The 22904-nt window shown below is 40.9% G+C and overlaps 1 long non-coding RNA gene across 3 annotated transcripts; it reads right to left on the reverse strand.

Annotated features, from left to right (window-relative positions):
* Positions 1–13654: 13654 nt before the first annotated feature.
* On the reverse strand, positions 13655–17776 carry LOC106887553. 3 transcript variants are annotated; one of them, XR_001411920.1, is made up of 6 exons: positions 17667–17776; positions 17434–17554; positions 16826–16865; positions 16526–16650; positions 16090–16194; positions 13655–13710 (listed from the first exon to the last, which is right to left on the reverse strand). It is a non-coding gene; the product is annotated as an uncharacterized LOC106887553 (long non-coding RNA). The 3 variants fall into 3 exon arrangements; XR_001411918.1 differs by having other exon boundaries at positions 17434–17692; XR_001411919.1 differs by lacking the exon at positions 13655–13710 and adding an exon at positions 13890–14102 and having other exon boundaries at positions 17434–17692.
* Positions 17777–22904: the final 5128 nt, after the last annotated feature.

Here is a 22904-nt window from a genome sequence, read left to right on the forward strand (position 1 = left end):
AGGCTCACTGCCACATGCCAGGGTCCTGTGGGCACAGTGAAGCTGCTCCCCACTGGTCCCCAGCAGCTCTGTGCGTCTCCTCCCCTCTACTTACACGGCAATGAATTAACTCTGTGGCAGTGGCACACTTCCCCACCAGTCAATTCGGTATTGACTCTTGGCAGGATTGCATTTTTTCTTCACTGCATTTTAGCTGTCACTGAATTGCAGAGGCAAATATTAACAGTCTAATAGGACTGTTTGGCAATTTAGTACTATATTGGTAAATGTAAGTCAAGCAAAGAAAATATAAAATAAACAAATGTGAAAGTGAGCTAATCTAAATTTAGAGCACACAGTTTACCTAGGAGTTAACGTTTGTGTTGCTTGCAGTGCTTATTTCTGATGTCCCTGGACAGTACTTGCGGGGGGGTCCTCATTTGCTTTGGGCATCCAGTTAAGCTTACTTCACCCATGTAACCTCCTTTACTTATAAAATTCTGCTAAACATTGACATAGAAAGTGGCTGGTCACTGTCCTACAGATCTAAATCCTGAAACTGATCATGGAAATTAATAGGAAATGGGATCCCCAACTGTTTTTCCAATGGTATTTTCACCTGTGTTTATATGGTACCATAATCTGTCCAAGTGGTTGTTAAAGTACAAACAGGACTACCTATCGGTACAGATATACGATCAATAAATTGTTGTGACTTCCCATAGCCGGTAAGCAGAGCTCTTCTATTTTGGAAAAATACAGAAACTCCTTTGTGTGGAGCAAACCAAATGCTATTATATAATTTTTGAAGCACGAATTATATAAAATTCATGTGAAAATATTTTAGTTATCACTTTTTTCTCTTTGCTTTCTGAATCTCTAATTCTCTCCCCCTCATTCCTCCCCTCTTGACAATAGTTTCTATCTTTGTTCCTTGGCATACTATTCCTACTAGGAAAACATATGCTTTAGAGCCCTAAATGCCAACCTCCTGCCACCAGGCCCACTCTGACATCTGACACTGTCACCCCAGGATTGCCTGATGTCAGTGAAGATCTTCCTCAGTGGAACCAAGACCTGACTGATGCCATCCTAAAGATCTGTAAAATATGCCTGCAGCCCCAGGAGTATGTTTCTCTCTGTTGACAAAAAGGGCTCGTAGCACAAATAACAGCTGTAATATCTACACTGTAGAGACAGCATGTAAAGGGAAGTGAGACAAATCCAATCTTTGTATATATATCAGCTGATATATCCCACATGTTTTGTGAAATGTTACTTTGATTGCCCAACTGTTGGGTGACTTTTCTTTGCTATTGTAGCTTCCAGTCTTAACTTCTCTTTGACTTAAGAGCTATCAGGAAGAATCATTGCACACAGAAAAGAGCTAGCAATACAGACTGCTCACGAGTCATTAGTTTTACAGGACATCCATTCAAATAGATAAAAGACCTGGCTCTAGGCCAAAGAAAATCATTCTTCCAGGATGGACTTTGCCTGGTTTGCTCCTAAATAAACATTTGATAAGGAGTAGAAGTTATCTGGAGACGCTATCCTAGAAAGATAACATCTGGAAAGACTATCTCCAGATGTTATCCAGAAAGAAGGAACTGGAATTCGTAAAAATACAAAGTTTTAGCTCAGATTTGTGTCCTACCCAGAGGAAGAAAAGACTGCCTAGGAAGAAAGAAACCTGCAACTGCAAAATACCAGTCAAAATCCTAAAAGGGTGCTAAAGCAGGAAAGTCTCCTAGGAAGTGTTTTGTGTGTAGGTAGTTGCAATTAGAGTCAGTCTTGGGTTTTGTCTACATGTAAGTTAAGTTTAAAAACACATTTGCAAAATCTATGGGAGACTTGCACAGAGGTCTCCAAATGAATGACTGACTCAGGGACTTTGCAGCTACAGTGAACCTCTAGAGGCTGTGCAGGACTTAAAACAAACCACAGTCTATTTTTCAGCACCCATCTGCAAAAGAAATCCTTGGTAGAGGATCTGTACCCAAGACCAGCTTAGAGACACAGAGACAAAGACCCTTTTTTCACACAGAAACCCTGAAGTGGGTAGGATAGTGCAGTTTCACAAACATCCTCCTCTCCTAAGCAAGATGTATGTATACACAATTTGGAAAAGGAAAGGAAATAAAAAGTGAGAAAATCAAGAGACAGTCTTGAGCCTTGGTGGGTGCGAGAGAATAATTGAAAAAACATTCTTTTTTGGACCATGTGCAACAGACTTGCAGTAAAAAGACTCCTAACAGGATGAGGTTTCTCTCCTGTTTTGGGCTCTGACTGTTATTTGTGTCCTCAAATGGCGAAGTCTGGTATTTCCAACACTGAGGTCAAGCCTGCTGCAGGGGTTGCAGGAAGCCTGAGTGCGGGTTGCTGCTCTGGAAGTTATGCAGCGCTGCAGTAAAAATAAACATCAGTATTGAATGTAAGGACTTTATGTCTTTAACACCACTATGGGATGAATTCAGTGAGAAGGAGCTGAGGAAGCACTAAATGTGGTCAAAACAGCCATTTCCTTTTGTTAAGTGAAAATACAAGCTCTTTTATTTGCTCACTTTGCTGTTATTGACTGAGATAATTTGCCTCCCACCCTGAAACATTTTGGAATATAGTATCACGCCTGTACCCTTTCTGTGAGTGTGCTGTGTGCAGCACCATTGTTCCATTTCCACTTTGATTGCAGCATCGCTCACGGAGACTGCTGTTTCCAAGGCATTGCATCTCTTACTTTTAAGCTGTGAGACATGACAGAACCGGCTGCTCAAACTGAGGGGAGGCACAAACTTCCCAGGGGACTTGGGATATGTCCCTGAGAAATGCTCTTCTCCACAATGCCGACCAGAAATGTAGGAAGTGGCTCCCATGTGCAGAGGGATTTCTCTCTCTCTCCCGGAGCAGCTGTCCATAAAGCTCCCAGGATGCGTTACGGTGTGGACAGAGGGGTCAGCTCTGTTTTTAAACACTGAGAAGTGGAGAGAAAAAGCCCTGCCTCTGCAGTGCCATACTGACATGGCTATATTATTTTTCATGGTGGCTCTGGCTCAGTTAGTGCAAACTTGGGGGTTTCTGTTAAGAGCACTGCTGTCTAATGTGGCCCTGAGCTGACTAGACTGACAACTCCATTTGATGCCGGTTTGCACAGCTGAAGGCACCACTGCCTGCAAAGGTCTTCTGTCTGAGGAACGCTGCACCCGCTCCACAGTGAAGACATAGCCATTGCACAAGATGGCAATGTTTATCTCAGTAGACAGGTCATCATAAATCTGTATGGATAATTGCCAAATATTCTAACCTTCCAAATTATGATCAAGCCTTCTAACCTTTGGGAAACAAGTTATTATGGATTTCTACAAATATGGGAGCTCTAGCAAGTTATTGCTCTTTTTTTTTTTTTTCAGCCATAAGCTTTTTGAGAGCATTTATGTCTCTACTATGTTACAAATTGCTTAATAATTGTTTTTGACAGGTTAAACTGCTAGTGAGTGTAAAAGAAAATAATCCCAAGATAGTAAACTGAACACTTCAGTGATTCTCTAACATATTACAGTACTGGAAAGCCTTATGGAACACCAAAGGTGGAAATCCCATAGACCAAGGTTAGGTATAACACAGGTTAAAAATGAAAATTACTCCCTAACCATATAGCACCCATAGGAAACCAAACCTCTTCCGCATAACTTTAAATTTGCAACATCAAAAAATAACTGCATTAGAATGCCGTGATTTATGTTACTAGTCTATGGAAACACTGTAATTCCTTTTTATCTCCTATGAGATCCTTCCCATAAGGATTTCTCTAAATTATACCTCCTGTCCTTCAGTGTTGTGGATTAATAATGCTTCACTAATGAGGATTAAATAGCTCAAGAATTCTGTGATGTGTGCAAACAGCAAGACTGTAAGGCAGGATTTGTATTCAGAACCAAGAACTTTGTTCAATTTTCAAAAACCTAGAATTATGCAGCAGTACTTCTCTAGGTGAAATTTAACTGTCTTCAATGAAAGCTCTGCTTTTTCATTCGTAGGTTCATTACATTTAAGATCAGAATTGAACAGGCTAGTTGGATCCCATGACAATCACCCAGTTCTGCAGTGAATACATTAGCTTCTCTTTGGCTAAAATATCTATACCCTTCTTAACCTGAAGACCTCAAGAGATGAAGGCACCAACATTTCTTCTTTTATTTCCTTAAAAATTTGGGTACAGTTTCTCATTTGTGCTTCTTTGATTTTTGCCTCCAGACACTCATTCTTGTTGTGACTCTAATTTAAGTTAAACAACCCTTGAAAAAGTACTTAGAGTCTACTCTAGTCACCTATATATTATCGCCTCTGTGTGTTCTTTCTGATTATTTTTTCCATTTATATCAAGGTGCTACCTCTGGCCCTCTAGTCATATTTGTTTTCTCTATGGTATCCAGCTTTTTACATCTTTTAAGTCAAGGTTTCACATTCAAAAGCATTGTTACATTTAGTCTCACCAGGATGGTACACCTGGGGGATACCTTCTTAGTCATATCAGCTGTTCCTCAGTTTGTTCTTTCTTCCTCCTCCTCCTTTCTCCTGCAGTATCACATTGCAAGTCACATTGAATTTCATTGATCTCCTAAAACATCTTAAAAGTTCCTGTTTTCCAGGGAATTCTGTCTTCTGCAGATGTGTCCTTTATAGCTCGTCTTTTTGCATTGGTTGCATTTTGTGCATGGGCTCAGGTTATCAAAAAACCTATCCAGCAAACTGGGACACCCTACCCTTATCCTGCAACACTGCCCCAGGCTTTAATTCGTGTATTTGCAGCTGGATCATTGATGAAAATGTTCAGTAGTTTCGCATTTTGTTTGAAATACATCCAAGTTTTTCCGATTCCCAGAGGGGATGCCTGGCTCCAGCCCTTGATTAGCACAAGCTACTCAGTCTTTCTGCCACATTTTGTTTAAGGTTCCCTGAATCAACCTCCCTAGAGCACTTTAAGAGTTCTGTAATAATTGCCAATGATATCTCATCTTTGAGATCTATCCATTAGCTCATTTGTAATGCATGTTTCACTGAAACTGTAGAATGCAAAATTTTTCATCAGAATACAAGGAAAATATTATCAAAATCTACACAACCACCATTATCAACACATTTATAATCTCATTCAAAATCACGTTTGCTGCATAAGCTATATTTTTCAGAAAAACTGTGCTGATTAGCATTTATTATATTTCTGTCCTTTGAATCGCTATCATTTAAATCCCTTATTAACTTTTCCATTATTTCCCTAGGACTGACATAAGGCTAAGAGTATAGCTTCTTACCCATATCAAGTTTTTTAGGTCTTTGGAATATGTCAGTCATTACCCCACATTCTGTGATTTTAAAAAAGCATCACAAGGCCAGAGATGCCCTTTTAAAAATCCACCTTTCAGTTTTGTGGAGTGTAAGACATCTAAGTCTCCTGATTTAAACTTGTCTCAGTCATCCTCCTGTGATACCGCCCAAGAAGCGTCATTGAACGTTTCTGAGTCGTTACAAACAATTTTGCTGTCTTCACCTGGAAACTGACTAACACTTGAGTCTAAAGGATTTGGCTGTGATTTGAATGGAATATTCCATTGCATCACGTGGCCTTATTTAATTTCTAAGCTTTTATTTTCTCTATCTGCTTAGGGAAGGGCTGGATACTACAGTCCTGTTGCAATCAGCTGCAATAATACTTCAACAATTTTGGGTCCAACCCCAACTGAATCATGAATGAAGAGAAGCTGTTGAAATGAGCTTTTCCAGCTCCCCCACATCTCCTTACTATTCCTGAACTAATAGTAGGAAGCCAGTATCTGGAAGGGATGAATCACTTCCATTTGCAATTTCAGCAAATTGATGTATTACCTTTGATGTAAAAGTACCTTTCTGGTACTTTTGGGAAGTGTGTATCTCTTGTTTTTTACTGGGTTTTGGTAGGAATGCAAACAGAGAAGTGCAGGCTGTGGATGTCAAATTTCTATTTTATGTTACTAAACTAATTCTAGTTTGACATGTATAAATAAACATATATTGAGGTACAAATGGGTAACCATTTACCCAAGAACTGCAGTGACTTCGTGTGGAAGGAATCTTCTCTGTGTTCTGTCATCTTGTTTTAGGCTGATTATAAGGACTGTTGTTTGATTTTTCAGCAATAAGGAATTAAGACTTTTGGGTTCTGCTGAAATAAAATTGCAATTTTTATGCTATAATTTCAGAGCACTTCATCAGAAGGACAGAGGAAGTGAAGCACCTGATAAACGTGTTATCAGTTTTACTTTATCTGAATAGCTAACATAAGCACGCTGCTAGGAAAGGTCTGGCTGGTTTTAATGGTACACACGTTGTGTTTTCTGCACCAGTTCTGATACTGAAGTACTCAGATTTGACTGGAATGCCCAAAGGATGGCATGTAAGCACCTCTCATTTATGATAAAGAAGTTGTCAGTGTAAATTCTGAAGCAAAAATTGCAAAGCTGGATTTCATGTGTGACAGTAGATTTCCAAACAATATACTTTGTACCACGGTCATGTTTCAGTGCTGAGCTGTATAACTTATCCTACAGATGTCATTGGACACTCTCAGATTACTGTGAACTTCAGACATTGATATAAACATTTTATTAAGTTGTTCTAACACATTGCTGCCATGACGAGGCTCTGGAAATAGAATTGATTTGCCTGGAACATTTGAGTAAGGCGTTTCACAATGACCTCAGAAGTATCTCCACAGTAAAAATACTGTGAAAAATAAAACTTTCAAAATCTATACTTTAAAGGGAAAGGAAAGATGTTGTTGCATGGAGAGCTCAAACTCAAAGCTGGTCAAGTAAGAACTGCAATTCGTTGCCACACTGTGACTCTCAGGGAACTGTATGAAACAAGATACTGGTCTCAGGACAGGTCTCTGCCCACAAGGCTGCACTGCAATTCCTGCCCTGTTGCTAAAGATCAGAGAGAGGCAAGAATTAAAAGCAATCACTCAGAGGTAGGCGAACTGCCCTTTGGACTCACTGTGCCAAGATGCAGAGCAAAAGCTGCTCTTGTGCAAGATTCACTGTACTAGGACAGGAGTCTTCAAGCAATCCTGTTGCACAAGATTGTTGCTGTTGAGGCTAGCTCCACGCTAGCTGTGAAGGTTGATTCTGTGTTTGGCCACACCAACAACTTTTGAGATCCATGCGGATCCTGTTAAAGACATGTTAAATGTCTAATGTTAGACATTTAACTTTGACTTATATTGGGTTAGATCACTCGAATAAGGCAGCTACCTAAATGATAACTGAGCCACAGCCTTGTAGATGGCTGCAAAACTGGCTGATCCATGACTAAACTTGTCCTGGGGCACCCCCCATTTCCTCCAGCTCCATGAGTGAGCCTGGGTAATCCACGGCACTGGGCTCTTCTAAGATGAAGGTAGAGGGAAGAGCCCTCCTCTAGGGACATTTGGCTGGACATGTTAATCCTGACAATTTTAATTAATCTTATTTTTTTTATCCCTCTCTTCCGTAGTGCAGAAACCCTAGTGAACTCAGTGGAGAAGGAAAAGCAGACTCGGAGCAGCGCACACCTGGCTTTCCCGGAGGAAATGAAGAACACGATTTATCTATTAAACAGCAATATGACCTTAAGTAAGAATATGCAGATTCAATTTAATAATCAGCTAGGAAAATGCACACTGTCTGTACTTGAAATTTGATCCATACAGACACTGAAGAGTTTAGCAGATTGCTTCTTTCACATTTGTGTGCGTGCGTATCAGTGGTCAGCTCCATAGGCATTTGCTAAGGCTACTGTTCATTTCAGATAGTTCTTGCCATTTCAGCTCCGGAAAAATCACACTTTTTGTACCTGTATGAAGTATTATTTAAAAGTCAAAGACTTCTGGTTACCTGGCAACCTATAAATGAAGTCTTTGGAAAAGGAACCTGAAAGGAGGGACCTATTGAATATCAGTCTTCTTTCTACATTGGAAGTAAAGCTACCTCACAAAAGATGTCAAATATAAATCGGTTTTTCCACTCTGGGACTGGTTTACAGTTATTAGCTATGCATACATCAGTTATATGTATTAGTAAAATACAAAATATAAATCCCTTTATATGAATAAATAAAGATGGTAAACCTTTTCACAATCCTACCGTAGCCTGTAACTTCACTAGAGCTGCAAAAAAGCTCCAGCTCTCTTTGAAAGACTGCAACTGTTCAAGTAACTTTAATTAATTTAACCATACTGGCTAAGAACAGTTAGAGGAAAATGCCTGAGTAACTGGTGCAGTCAGGCCATCGCAGTTTTTCCCATTTCAGGTTTAATACCCTGCATGGAAAAACTGCCCTGACCTCCCATCAGAGACCCATCAGGACCTCAATGCTGGCATCTATCCAGTTAACAGTATCTTGAGAAAACATTTTTACTTTAACTGCTTTTGTAATTCTGAAGCATAATCTGACTCTGGGTGGGAGCTAGAGAGTATTATGGGTATTGGAGCAAGCAGGATGAAAACCAAAGAGCGTAATGCCAAGCAGACCTTTCTGAATCGGGTGGTGAGGCCGGGCATGAAAGCTGCTCTTTTCTCTCACTGTTCCTTGCAAAGCACAGGAGGAACCTCAGGCTGTTCTCTGCAGATGCAGTAGCAGCAGCAGCACACTTGTGAGCAGCTGAACACATCTAGCACACAGATGTCTGCTTTGGTATTAATATTATTTCAGATGTACATTAGAGGGGCAGATGTATAATCTGGGACCGCATCCAAATTGTCTTCTAAGACAATAAGATAATCAGTAAGAAATTCTTCCTTTCTGTTGTTGCTCTTTCCTCCTCCTGTCCCTGAAAAACTAAAGCAAGGGGAAAGAAAAAACAACACAAAACAAAACAAAACCATACCAACTCTTTTTTTAAAAAAACAAAACAAAACAGAAAACCAGACTGAAGCATCACGGTTGATGCAGTTCTATGGCACATCGTCAAAGGCTTTATTATCTCTGGAAGTGCAATGGCTTTTGAAGTAAATAAACATTTAGACCTGTCGTATTGTAAAATGACCTTATTTAACTGAGGATCAGACCACATTTAACAGCTAGTGCCTATAAAGAAGAGCAAGGTCTTAAGATGTGTGCAAATGTTTCCTTTCACAGTTCCTCTCAACAGTTACCCCTCACCCTCCCACAGAGGTGTCTGTTCTCTCCACACTCCTGGCTGAGAGCTCCATAGGAAGGCAGGTGTCAGACACGACTGTGTTTGTACAGCTACTTCCCATTGATACAAGTAGTGAAGCAGAAATCATAAAAACTAGATACACTGCTCACTTCCCTGGTAAAATTCAGCAATTCAGAGTAGGGTGGGATGCCAACGATCCTGCATTGTTCCTGAATGCATACATTCTTATGGAAAGAACTGTAAAGCCATTCGAGAAATTTTCACATGTTCTTTTTGAATTATATAGATCACCAGGCATAAGTGTAGGTAAACTGGTTGGAAGGGGAAAAAAATCCCTGCCCGGCTTAACCCCACCTGTAACAATATTCTTCAGAACATCTTGGAATAATACAGAATAGATGATTAAAAAAATGAAGCTTCCTCCTGCTACTTCATTTTTACTATACAAACAAGAAGAACAAAAAAAGACTTTGCAGTGGTGCAATCAAAGTTCATTCTTCCTGGGGTTTGTTCTTTGAGGCCAGCTACAGAAGTTGCTGTGCTGAAAGATCCTAACAATAAAGAAGACTATTGTATGGTTTGTTATCCACATTATAACAATGGCAAGTTCATCAATACTGATAGGAAAAAGATCTGCTAGAGCTACTGTTTGTTATACAGTACTTTCATCCCTGGCAAGGAAAGAGAACTACAGAATCTTGTGGTGGAGTAATTACAATAATATCAGACTCTATTTTTTCATCCCCCAAAAAAAACCCAAGCCCTGAACCCAAAGCTGCTTCTCTACAGAAATGTCACATCCCAGAAACATCATAAAGGCTTTTTGAGGACTGAGAGCTGTAATACTGAATTCATGAGAGCAACAGAGTGCTGGCCTGGGTTCCATTATTGGTGAAAAGATGGGAAACAATTAGATCACTCCTGACAACTTAAAAGCTTAGCAGGAGAAAAAACAAAGTACAACAGGATTTCACAAATCACCAAGTCCACAGTGATAAAAATGTTTTACTTGCTTATAGAGGAAGAAATAAAGTTTTCCTGATTCTGAATCACAGTCTGTGTTCTGGCTGGATGCACTGGTCAGATCCAGCAGGCATAAAATACTCAGGAAAGAAAAATAGTCAAATTGGAAACAGCTACGGATTATTGAAGTAACACAACTAAAGTCAGCCAAGTGTCATTCAGCCTTAAGAATGCACAGAATATAAAAAAACCTGAATCCTGTGTTATTTGAAGTTACACTCCTGTATGTATTCTATTTTAATTATTTTCATTTTCTTAAGACAAAAAAGCACGAGCAGATTAAACCAGCATGTATCAAGTAGCATCAGGTATACTTCTTCACAGAGTTCAATAAAATAAAATTTAACAGAATGCAGCTGAATGCCTAGAATATAGTACTCTGCACCATGCAGTGCAATAATTATGCACAATTAAAGCCTACTGTGCAATTTTGTTACCATAAAAGCTCACTGACTCACACCAACTGAAAAATCTAAATCGGCCTGCTACAGAATCACTTTCCACAATTAAATGCCAATTCACAATTTCATCTCTATGGCCAGAATACATTTCTCAGTTTGGTCTGATCTTTTCACAGTTGTGATGTTTAAAGCTCAAGATCTGAAAAAATTAACAACAACTACCATTAAAATAGCTTAGAGAACACTTTCATGTTTCATTTCTAGGAAATGTGCTTCTCATTCCACTCTTGAAGGCTCATACGTACTGAATAATTAAGACCATCATGATGCTTTGTGAAAAATCTTAGAAATATGGGAAACCTATGTTCACACGGTACAAGAATGAATAGTGCATATTCATTTATTTGTATGAAATCCACAGAGTTTAAGTGCATGCTTATGTTTGGTATTTGATGCCTGACAATTCATTTAGCCCACACATTTACTTGGAACAACGATACTATGGAGGCCAGTTGAATATGGCCTTTGCAGAACACATTACAAAGAGTAAGACTTCTAAGTCTTAAATTAAAAATAAAAGTACTTCCAAGAGTCAGAAATTTACACAGATTCCAGAACTTACTAAAAGGCACTGTGATAGGATCTGATGAGGGATAGATCCCATGAGAACATAACAGGCATTGAGTCTCTTTTAATAGACAGCATGTTAGATCTCAAGGTGATGTATAAAAAGAGGCATAATATATGCACTTATATTTATGGATGCCCAGCATTTCCCAAAATAGTGTTCTTTTATCCCTTTATTTGAAGAAGGTGTTTTCCTACTGGCTTCAGTAAGATTATCATTTCATTCTTCATATGTTTTCAGAACTGGGGCTCAAGGTCCTGAACACCACTGCTCTTGCATGAATGAAAGCTTGTAAGGGGTCAGTTACCAGTGATGATTAATGTTGTCAAACTTTTAGTACAAAAAGATTATTAGGTCTAAATTTATCCAAATAAATATTGCTAATATTACCAAGAACTGTGTTCTAATCATGAGTATAAAGCAAAAGGAGAATGAACTAGAAAATCAGTGAAGCAAAGATGATACACCAAGATTTAAAATAGATTATTGAAAAAAAAAAAATACTAGTAGTAGTTATTTACCAATCCCTTTGGGGTAGACGTAGAAGATTTTAGTATATAAACTAAAGATGAACTTCATATAAAGATGAACTCAAAACAATTTCCTGCTTCTTCTGACTTGTCATCCTCAAGAGCTCCTGAGGTAGTGTGGCACTATCCAGATCTCATCGACCTGATATGTGAAGAAATCCTGACCAGACACAGAAGTAAAGATTACATAATCTGAAATATTCTCTCCATCAGTTTGAGCAACTCGCATGCCACCGAGTAAATGGATTTTTAATTCCTGATACTGTCCTCTCCCTGATACGTATCCTTTTTCTTCTGTAAAGTGCTCTTCTTACTGTTATCCCTCTTCTCTAACGGGAATCTGGCTTAGGCTGCTGCTAAGCCTGTCTCTTTGGCAGCAGTGCACCAGGAGAGAAGCTTTGAAAAGCAACAATTTAAAGCAGCCTGGCTCTCATGCAAACTCAGAGTCTCTGAGTGGCTGAGACTATCTGCTGTCTCTGTAATTCTTCAGTTCTGAGGCTGCAAGCGAGAATTACCTCCAGACAAGAAATTTTTATTTTGCTGTTCTGTATGTTTGTTTTATTTAGTTTCTAAGATAGATAATTTTTGGAGCCATTTGAATTCACTTCCTTTTAATGAAGAAGAGCAGTTTATACTACTGCTAATACCATCTGAAAGACTATCAATCACATGTGATGGACATGTTTTTTCTTGGAAAAAGACAACATAAAGATGTATGTTCTTACAAAATTATTTGGTATTTAATACTTCATATTTCAGGTCCTTTAGCTACCCCCTTTCTTTCTTAAAAAAAATTTCACCGACATAAGAGGTTGCTGTGTTTGAACAAAGAAGCCAAGGTCTCTGCTTCAGAAAAGCATGATCAACTCACACTCAACTCTTCCGGGAACCTGCTGCCCACCAAACGTCTGACATGTTGCCATCACCAGGGTAATAGGTCCTGGGGGTGAATTCTCAGACTTCTCTAAGAAAGCACATACCTGCAAACTCCACAGTGCAAGGAAGCCACACCAAAATGAAGGCACCGCAGGGTGTATGGGAGGAATATAGCTCCCGGCCTAGGAAAGCATGCATGTACTAAATAAGCAAACTAGTAATTTCTGTAGGGTTTTCTGAGCTTATTTACACAATCGCATTGATGAGCACAACATGTCCGCTGTGGGGAATGGTATCGCGCTAAAGCCACTGGTAAAATAAATTTAGTAGGCGTTTATGTAGGCCACATTGCAATGTCCAGACGAAACAAAGACAATGTTAAAGCAAGTCTGTAGAGACCATGTAAGTAGATCAAAATGAAGCAGCCCCAATATGAGCTTATGTTAATAAGATTATGATTTCAAGGCCATATTTTGGCAAGTCCTTGAGAACCACTTTATGTCATTTAGGCAACAGGCAAAACACTTTGTCCATGAGAACGTGTGGGTGCGCAGCCGTGACTAGAAGGTCACGGAAGGACAAGGATATGGAAAGACACAGGGAGAGATGCCTCCTCAGGGGGAAAGGATAAACCAACAGAGCCAGATACCAATTCAATTCAGAGCCAGCTTCTTGACTCCAAACTCCAATATAAAACCCCCTGTACCCACACGGGTAGGTCCGTTAACAGGAGCCTCTGGAGTTTACCTGTCCTCTCCACAGCTGTTGACACCAAAATCCTCCAGAAATGTGACAGAGTGAAGACCACAACCCAAGAATCCTGTTGTGTCCGGGCGCCGGCTGCAGGGGCTCTTCTGTGAGGAGCGGGCGGGCTGCCCTGTGGTGCACACAGCCGGTTCCTGCCGGTTCTGGGTGGTTCCAGCTGGTTCCAGGTGGTTCCAGAAGGTTCCAGGTGGTTCCAGGCGGTTCCGGCCAGTTCCACCACAGGGTACAACCGGGCTCATCAGCGAGGGTGGTTCCAGCCGGTTCCAGGTGGTTCCAGGCGGTTCCAGACGGTTCCACCACAGGGTACAACCGGGCTCATCAGCGACACTGGCAGCCCTTAAGAAAGAAGCCCTGTTGTGTCCAAGCGCCAGCTGCGGGGGCTCTTCTGTGAGGAGCGGGTAGGCTGCCCTGTGGTGCATACAGCCGGTTCCAGCCAGTTCCAGGTGGTTCCAGCCGGTTCCAGAAGGTTCCAGGCGGTTCCAACCAGTTCCACCAAAGGGCACAGCCGGGCTCATCAGCGACACTGGCAGCCCTTAAGAAAGAAGCCCTGTTGTGTCCAAGCGCCAGCTGCGGGGGCTCTTCTGTGAGGAGCGGGTAGGCTGCCCTGTGGTGCATACAGCCGGTTCCAGCCAGTTCCAGGTGGTTCCAGCCGGTTCCAGAAGGTTCCAGGCGGTTCCAACCAGTTCCACCAAAGGGCACAGCCGGGCTCATCAGCGACACTGGCAGCCCTTTAGAAAACACCACAGAGGCAGTAAGGAGTGAGGCAAAAAGTGTGAAAAACAGCCCAGCGATTGCCCAGTTCTGGGGAGGAGGAGGTGGTCGTGGTCCCCAAGCAATAAATTAAATTAATTCTCCCCAAGTTGAGCCTGTTTTGCCCATGATGGTGACTGGTAAGTGACGTCTCTACCTCTATATCTTGACCCACAAGCTTTTTCCTCTTATTTTCCTCTTGAGATTTTCAAGACCACCCTGGATGCAGTCCTGAGTAACAGGCTCTAACATGCTCTAGGCAATCCTGCTTCAGCAGGGGAGTTGGACTAGATGATCTCTATGGTCCCTTCCAACTCTAAAAATTCAGTGAAATTTTGCCTTGCATTCCTGTTGAGGAGGGGGAGTGAGAGAGGGGCTGGGTGAGCATATGGCCCTCAGCCAAGACCGACCCACCGCACCCGCCTTGTGCTGCACGGAGGCACCTCTGGCTTTACATATGGACAACGAATTTTCCCTTCATTTGGCAGAAGTTAAAACAGAGGTTACGAGCGCCCAGAAGCCTCTCCATCCACACAGGTCACTGGCAATGAACTGCAGCTTTTGGCTCGTACCAGGAACAGCGTGGTGAGTAGGACTCGGGAGGTGATCGTCCCCCTCTACTCGGCACTGGTGAGACACCATCTTGAGTGCTGTCTCCAGTTTTGGGGCCCTTACCACAAAAAAAGACATTGAGGTGCTGGAGCGGGTCCAGAGAAGGGCAACGAAGTTGGTGAGGGGTCTGGAGCACAAGTCTTAAGAGGAAAGGCTGAGGGAGCTGGGGTTGTTCAGTCTGGAGAAGAGGAGGCTGAGGGGAGACCTTATCGCTCTCCACAGCTACCTGACAGGAGGGTGTAGAGAGGCAGGGGTTGGTCTCTTCTCCCAAGTCACAGGTGATAGGACAAGAGGAAATGGCCTCAAGTTGTGCCAGGGGACGTTCAGATTGGATATTAGAAAAAATTTTTACTCTGAAAGGGTTATTAAGCATTGGAATGGGCTGCCCAGGGACGCGGTTGAGGCACCATCCCTGGAGGTATTTAAAAGACGGGTTGACATAGTGCTCAGAAACATGGTTTAGTGACGGATTGGTTGTTTTCTTTTAATCAGAGTTAGGTTGATGGTTGGACTAGATGATCTTAAAGGTCCCTTCCAACCTAGACGATTCTATGATTCTCACTCATCTCCCTCTGACATTTAAACCGGGGAGGCTGAGCCCAGCTGTTAGGATCTTGCTTCCTCCTAAATATTAAGAAAAATTTCTTCACTGAAAGGGTTATCAAGCATTGAACAGGCTGCCCAAGGAAGTGGTTGAGTCACCATCCCTGGAGGTATTTACAGGACATGAAGATGTAGTGCTGAGGGATGTGGTTTAGTGGTAACTTGTCAGTGCTGGGTTAACAGTTGGACTCGATGATCTTAAAGGTCTCTTCCAACCAAAGATTCTATGATTCTAAATATTCTGGAGTGCATGTCTGGCTTGTTGGTATGTGTACTGCTGCCTGCCATCTCCAAGAACATCCAGGATATGAAAATGGGACAAAGATAAAAGAATACATTTATGTAAGTTTAGCAAAACAGTCCTCTGATCTAAGTGCTTGAAGTGATTAGAAAGGATGGCAAGGCCTAACAGCTAAGGCTTTTCTTCTTATTTCTTGATGGAGACAACATTTGGTGGCACTATTAAACTAGCATCACAACAGTTAACAAGAGTACCACATTGTTAGTACTCCTGCCTGGGTGAGCTCACTTCGTGATAAACTCTGTGACACCAGCACAAACTTTGCGGGCTGGGAACTGCGAGGGCTGTATGAAATACCTATTTCAAATATACCCACTTGGGTCTGTCTTTGTCACGGTATTTTTACTCAATCTCTATTTTGCCCTGTAGAATTGCAAATTCTATGCATTTAAGCCCTTTCGCATCAGTCAGTTTTACACGTGATTATTTCATTATTGTACCTTACATACCTGGACCTGGTTTCTAAAGTGAATTTGAATGACATACTGCAGTGTGATGATCCATTAACGCAACACATGCATCTTCCCCGTTTCTGACTGGCCACGTCTTGCTACCTGTAAGGCCAAGGAGAAATACCGTGCTGAACACCAGGTAGGTATTGTGTCAGCTATCAGGTTAGACTTCCAACATTTATATTGCAATTGTCTGAATATTTTAATAATTGTACATAATATGATATCATTATTTAGATAAATCAACTCATACAGTGTATATTTGATAACATAATCTCTGGTTGATTACTAAACACCTGAAGAGTGAATCAGCTTCCTAATTCTTGCAGCATACTTCACCACAAGATGCCTTCACCTTTCTTTCACCTGGGACAAATGATAGTTGAACTGAGTGAATAAAGCTAGACTCTGCATACCAGAGCAGCCTGCTCACCTGGAAAGTCCTACGCTGCTATTTGAGCAAGATGAACATCTACAGGCCATCAGCTAGAGCCAAGGGGTTCAATTAGTTGTATACCTTTTCCTCAAGCAACTGCAGGCAAGAAAATTTTTCCAAGCCTGGATTTAAAATAAAAGAACAGACTACCAACAAGGGATCATTAATAGCCATGAATGAAACTAGATGAAACTAGCACATTAATCAAGAGTAAATAATTATTCCAGTGTACATAACTGATTCTTAAAGGATACTCTGCAGACAGGAAAGTTAAAATAGTAGCAAGTACCTACTTACTTTACAAAAGGATCAAGGCTAGTGACATTAGAACCAGTCCCTGCAGGAAAAACAACAATATCAGTAAGAGTAAAGTGCAGTCCGGCCTTCTACTCTCCTGGCGTGTGTTGTAAAGCCACATCCAAAAATTTATAACAAGCCCGTAGCCATGTAACTACTAAACCCAAGAAGCTATGCACTTTAGTTACTAAATGATAAGCAATAATATAAGTATTATAACATGAATACAATTCATAAACTCTTCTGAAATAATATTAAAAGACACCTCTCCAAGTACAGTGCAGGGAAGAACTGAGGCAGTAATTAAGACCTAAATGGAAGGATAAAATATAAAACTCTGTATTACTTTTGGGGGGGTGGACAACAAAGGAAACACACTAAATTAAAGAATTAATTCACATGATCAACATTGCCTCATGCAATCAGCAAGGAGAAAGATTAACCTCTGTTCCTCCTACTCTCTCACTGTAACAATGAGCCCCAGGTATATTCCCCTCTTTCCGTCATAAAAATTTTAATTTGCTACAAAAAAACCCTACAGAAAAATGACAGAATCAAATTAACAGAAAATAAGTACCAGAAGGCCATATTTGGAGGCAGTTACTTACCTACTGTAGGTCTTAAGTGCAGATTATCCTTTAAAATTGGCTTTTTTTAATCTATGTAAATTAGTACAGCTCCATTCAAATAAATGCGGCCATGCCTTTTTGTCCCAGTTGATGATCCAGCCTGTAACATGGAAGAAGTGGGATTTTGTTCACCTGAACAGAAACTCAGCGGGATGCCTGTGAGCTCAAAGTTGTAAGTCAGTGCTCACAGCAAGCAGAGTTTCACACCACACCTGCTGAGATGTTTCAGCTATCCTGAATTCTCCAAAAGTCCGCTTTGTCTGTAAAAGAAAGTAAAAAAACCCTCCCAGTACAGCAGCAAGTTAGAGAAGTGGGGGGAGGGACACCCTATTTTTAAAGCCCATAAATGCAGAGAAATCTCAGCTCAGTGGGAAGGTATGTGGGCGAGGGGTAATTTTTTAGATGTATCTTCAGAGAACTACAATTTACATGTAAGTAATTATCCCTTCTGTAAAAGACACGTATTTCAGACTTCCAACTTTTGGAAGCTAGACTATCTCCAAGGAGTAAGTTTGTGCATAGAGAGATAGGGAAAAGAAAGATGCAGGAAGATTGTGGGACTACCACGTGATTAAAAAACAGACAAAAACCACACCAGGGTACCACTAGAATCAATCCATTTACCAGTGGAGGAATTTCTCCTACCTAACCTGAGCTCGGTGATTTGCAGTGTGCAGCAAAAGCATTTTTAGAGACACATGAATAGGTTTAGAGGCAACGAGGTGGCTCAGAGGAAGCAAACATTCAGTCTCAATAGACTGCGGGCGGAGGCACATGAATAGGTTTAGAGGCAACGAGGAAGCAACATTCAGTCTCAATAGACTGCGGGCGGAGAGTGTTGGGATATTATTGCTACCAGGATGTTTTCAAAATGTTTTTTAGTATATGCAGATTCTTCTTAGACATAAAAATAAATATGCAGACATCTCTTGGGTGTTTTGTTGCTGCAAGGTGCATCTGGGCTATGGGGACACTAACATAAAAATGATTTCACTGCTTTAAAAAGAAATAGCTCATAGAATAATTAAACACGGAAAACGTTGTGTCTAGACTGGGCCTGGTTTTGTCATGTTCTCTGTGAATTATCTCCTGGCTATGAAAGCAGCTAAGTAGGGGAGCTTGTACTAGGATAAATCTGTTGTTACAGGTCTTACGTTGCAGCATCAAAGGCATAGCTGTGCAGAAGGGGATGCTGAGGTGACTCCAGAATGAGACATATCTCTGCATGTAGATAAACCTAAAATCAAGAGCATTATGTTCAACACGGTCCAACTGGTATTCCCGTGTTTGGCTCACTCCAGAAGTTGAAGATCAGGCTCTGCTTTGCTGCACTTTGGTGGGGACTGCTCCTCAGCATACCATTGAGTGCCTTGACTTCATCTAAACATTGCAGCATGACCTGTCAGGTTCCTGTGCATTTGATGTAAATGTTATGTCCTCTCCAGAGATCATCTCATCAAAGTCAAGTTAATCTACAGAGATGTCCTGTAGGAGCTTTCAGACTTGGGCTTGTTCTGATCCATCTCTTCCAGCTTCAGGAGTTGCTGATAACTACCTTAAGAAGCAGAATTAGGGATGCGCTGATGGAGAAGACTCGCACAGCCATCACTTTACATTTGTGCCATCCTATTTACCTCTCTCCTCCTTGGCTTTTCCTTTTCCTAATCTCCTATAGATGGAGGCTTTTTGGCAGCCTACGTCAGTTCCTCAAGCACTGTGAATCCCAGCTGTAGCTTCTACCTTTTCTATACCTCCATGGCTGTGGCTCTGCTGCACTGGTCCCTCTGATAGAGGCACAGCTTCTGCAGTAGTAGCAATTGAGATAAACTGACTTTTGTTACATGGAAGAAATAAGTCTTTTAGCTGTTTGGAGCAATCCCTACTCTCTTTATAAACAGCTAAAAGACTTCCTTTAAAAATCTAACAAACAGTAGTTAATCTTCATTGGTGTCTCTCTAGCGGCATCTGTATTAAAGGTCCTGGCCCAGTACTGGCAATAGCACTGATTTATTACTGTTGGCATCTCTAGTGAGGACTGATTAAGGACTTTGGGAAGTGGAGTGACTGCCCATGTAGCACAGGTTGGGCAGGGCAGAGAGAATTAGGGAGACAGAAAGGAATATGAGAGAAAAGATGGCAATGTTGCTGTGAGGTTTAGGTATTCTTAAATATGAACTAAAGCTTTCTGCCTAAGCCCCACAGCAACATTGCCAACAATTTGTTATCGTGTTTTTACCTCATAAAAAAATAAAGTTATAATCACTACCATCATTTCAGGAAGGGGAAAACCCAAACCACAGAAAGGTGAAGGGACTTTCCCAAGCGTAATCACTAATGATAAAGAAGACAAAGAGATATCGTGTCCACTCTCAACATTCAAAGCATCACATAAAAGATCTGGTCCTTGGTAGAGGTGAAATTCAGCAGGAACACTCTGGAGCTGACAAGACTGTAGAGTTTCTTGAGAGTCCATTGTGTGTTGAGTTTGCACACAGCAACCTTAACCTCAAAACTCTCATCCCTCACTGAAAAGAGAACTAAGCAAAAAGTACAGTGTTCTGTACAAGTAGAACAGCAAGCTCTCAGATACTGTTATGCAAAACAAGAAGCTTTGTTAAGAGCTTCCTTGAAGATACACTTCAAGGCCAATGTACACATTCAGATTTAAACAGTCTGGTATGCGAGGAGAAATATGCAAAGCCGGTGTTCTCAACTCTTCTCGACTTGTGCCTCTTCATTATACTGCTAGGGTGCCTCTGTTGCCAATTTTGCAAACAATTCAGCATTGAACAGTCTTTTTTTAAACCTGTGAGAAAAAAAAAAAACTAAACAAAAAGAGAGAGGAAAAATGAAGAACTTGTAAAGGGAAACATAAATGTGGCAGTTTTAGAAATCATCTGCAAAGGGAGGAGGCAGATTGGCAAGTACAATTGCAGACCAGAGCCAGAAAGCAGAGACACATCATTAAAAGCATTAACTAGGTGTTTTGAGGAATTACTTTGGCAGAGTTCCAACACAACATTAGTATTATTTCATTACAGACTCCGTGCATCACCAAACCTTTATATCAGTTAGACCCCTGGAAGTAAATTAGTGTTTTTTTTAAATAATTAAACACTTCTACCATTTAATTTTTGGGCTGTTTTGAAACTTTTAATCCATGAGAATTTGAAGCTTATTCAGCCTCTTATTCACAGAACAGTTGAGATTCTCACAAAATTGTTCTCTCTTGAAGGTTTATCAAGAGCTCCACCTCTTACTCTACCCTAAAGGACAAGAGGAATGGACAAGGATAGAAATTATTTCAATTCGGGCTGACTTACAAGAGCTCTGGTACACCTTGTTTACTGAAAATCCATTAAGAATCTCCTCCTAGTTCTGACAGGCTGTTCTTTCCCTTACCATGTCTCTCCAGCAGCTCCTGGTAGATCATCACTTTATTCTTTTTCTTCTCTAGGTTAGGCTGATCCTGATTGCCTCTTTGCATCTCAAAAAGGACACTGGCTTAGTCCATAACCATTTCCTTCAGAAAATACTTTGGTGAGTGTCTGTTAGCCTGTTCTAGGAACACATTATTCAGGAGCTTCTCTTCCTACCCTTTAAGTTCACTGTGGATGACACACTCCTGCATGAAACGTAATGAATCCAACTTAATTTTTAAGCACTTCTTGCTTACAAGTAGGAGCCACTTCAATTAAACAGCGCCAGCTACTTAAGTCAAGATGTATTTCCATTCACTGGTGGCTGTTCATACGCCAATTACGAGGAGAACAGTCACATGCAAAAGAGGCAAAAGCTGACACATCTCCATCTGTCGCTAACAGTGAAGAGGGGAGGCAGAATTCAATGTCAGCCCCTTTGTCAAAATGTTTTTTTAAAAAAGACGTTTGTTAAATTACTAATCTGCTTCCATAATATTTGTAAATATTTATACTATGAACTAATGATGTCCTCTCAATTAGTGGAGAGAGTCGTCTCTGTGAGTAAGGAGATACATAAAAAGGCAAGGAGGACTCAGGGAAAGGTATGATTAAGGCCAAACTCCATTCATCAGTGGTCCTTGCATCGAACTTCCTCATCTCCCATTCCTCTCACATCAACACATGCCCCGTGGTCAGAAACTTCTCTTGGGGCATCGCTTACCTGTTTGCCTGCAACACCACAGCCAGGGAAGTATCTGCTTATAACTTGAATGCAAAAAAAAAAAAAAAATTGTCTATTTTTTCCTTCTAATAGGATTTTAAAAAATAGATCTACTGGCAAATGGGCTTCTTTCTAAGTGGGAATACTGGTATGTATAGACAGAATGCTCTTTCAAGGTTATGAAGCTTCCTTTGCATTGTGTAAATGCACACTTGCAATGCAATCACGAGTTTTCCATCATCATTAGAAAAAAGCCTAGTAAGTGATGCAACACTGGAAGGTTCCCACAAAGGAGAGCCTACTTAGATAATTAAAGAATCTTTATGGTATGAACTTCATGTCGCAACAAATTTTAACACAGTAAATAACACTACCAAAGAAGCCCTGAAAGCTTGCAAACCCACAAACTAGAACTTGCAGTGGTGAAAATGAGGGGAAAAAAGGAAGAAGAGTTCACACTGAGGTAACAAACCATTATTTCTTTGGAAACCTTAGAACTCTGTCAAGTTTTTTAAAATCAATATAAACAGCATATACTTGAGTTGCAGATACAAATAAAACTCAAGAATGTCTCCCACATACACACTATTGACAGAATAAGAAAAAGTTTGAAAATAGGGTTTAAATCATCTTTCTCAGAAGCTTTAAAGCTCACCGAATGGCAAGTGACATCGAGCTTCTGGCAAGAGTTTCACGTATGAAATGTGTCTCCTAAAACTGAAGAGTATATGGAGTAAGAGAACGTCAACAAATTGTATCCTAGAGATTGAAATCAATCTAGCTGGCCCACACTAGCTTATCCCACCATATACCCAGAAGTACTAGGTGTCAAGATATGGCAGAAAATGGCTAAGATCTCACTAGTCTAATGGAATACATTGATTCACTTTTTGGATAAGGAAAACAAACAACAGCTCCCCACAAAGCGAAAAAACAAACCACAAAACTTCTGATCTCATTTCTCCCTCTCAGTCATTTCACAGGATGATATTGGGTTGAAAGGGACCTCTAGAGATCATCTAGTCCAACCCCCCTGCCAGAGCAGGTCCACCCAGAGCAGGTTGCACAGGAACATGTCCAGGCGGGTTTTGAATGTCTGCAGGGATGGAGACTCCACCACCTCTCTGGGCAGCCTGTTCCAGGGCTCTGCCACCCTCAAAGTGAAGAAGTTCCTCCTCATTTTTAGATGGAACTTCTTATATTCAAGTTTGTGCCCACTTTCTCTTGTCCCGTCACTGGGCACCACTGAAAAAAGACTGGCCCCTTCCTCTTGACACCCACCCTTTAAGTATTTATAAATTTAAATG

The sequence above is a fragment of the Calidris pugnax genome, unplaced genomic scaffold, assembly GCF_001431845.1.
Source record: "Calidris pugnax isolate Ruff unplaced genomic scaffold, ASM143184v1 scaffold60, whole genome shotgun sequence".
Lineage (NCBI taxonomy): Eukaryota > Metazoa > Chordata > Aves > Charadriiformes > Scolopacidae > Calidris > Calidris pugnax.